Source organism: Alligator mississippiensis, chromosome 2, assembly GCF_030867095.1.
Source record: "Alligator mississippiensis isolate rAllMis1 chromosome 2, rAllMis1, whole genome shotgun sequence".
Taxonomy (NCBI): Eukaryota; Metazoa; Chordata; order Crocodylia; family Alligatoridae; genus Alligator; species Alligator mississippiensis.
Window position 1 is genome coordinate 205,883,116 of NC_081825.1, and position 654 is coordinate 205,883,769.

Here is a 654-nt window from a genome sequence, read left to right on the forward strand (position 1 = left end):
ATTTTCTGGTGGTGAACTCAATCGCGTCTCCGTTGATGCTTCATAGGAGCCACGAGCTGAACCGAATTAATAGCCGGCCACATGTGCAGGGCAGCTGGCCCAGTGTGCCAGAGAACGGTCCCACTGGAGAGTCACACCTGGGCCGCTTGCTTCCAGCTTTTCCACTTCTCTTCCCCACCCAGGGGGATCCCGGAGAAAGGATCGGGATCGCCTGCAGAGCGGGCTGGGCCGGGGGCAGAGGGGCACGTTGCTGTGGCCCCTGTTACAGGAGGCATCAGCTCGTTTCCGAGCTCTGCGCTCTTCCAATTGACATTGGACTCTAATTTCCCTTGGTGTTTTATGCCAGTTCTGCTGCTGCCGTGTCCCCTCCATCCTCCCACTGAATTTACACCAGAACAGTCAGCAGAAATAGTGAGCAAACTCAAGGAGGAAAAAAATCCCCGTGCCTTTGGAAAGAATCCTCAAAGTGTAATCACAGAAGAGGAGGGGGAAATCTTAGCGAGGTTTCAACCAGAGCTTTAGTGCCGAATTAAACTTCCGAATTAAACCGGTATAACATCCTCCTCGGGGTTCATCAAAATCCAAGCGCAGCTGCTCAATTTGTAAGTCTTCCCCCGGTCAATACCTGAACAAAGCCCAGCAAATAATCCAAAG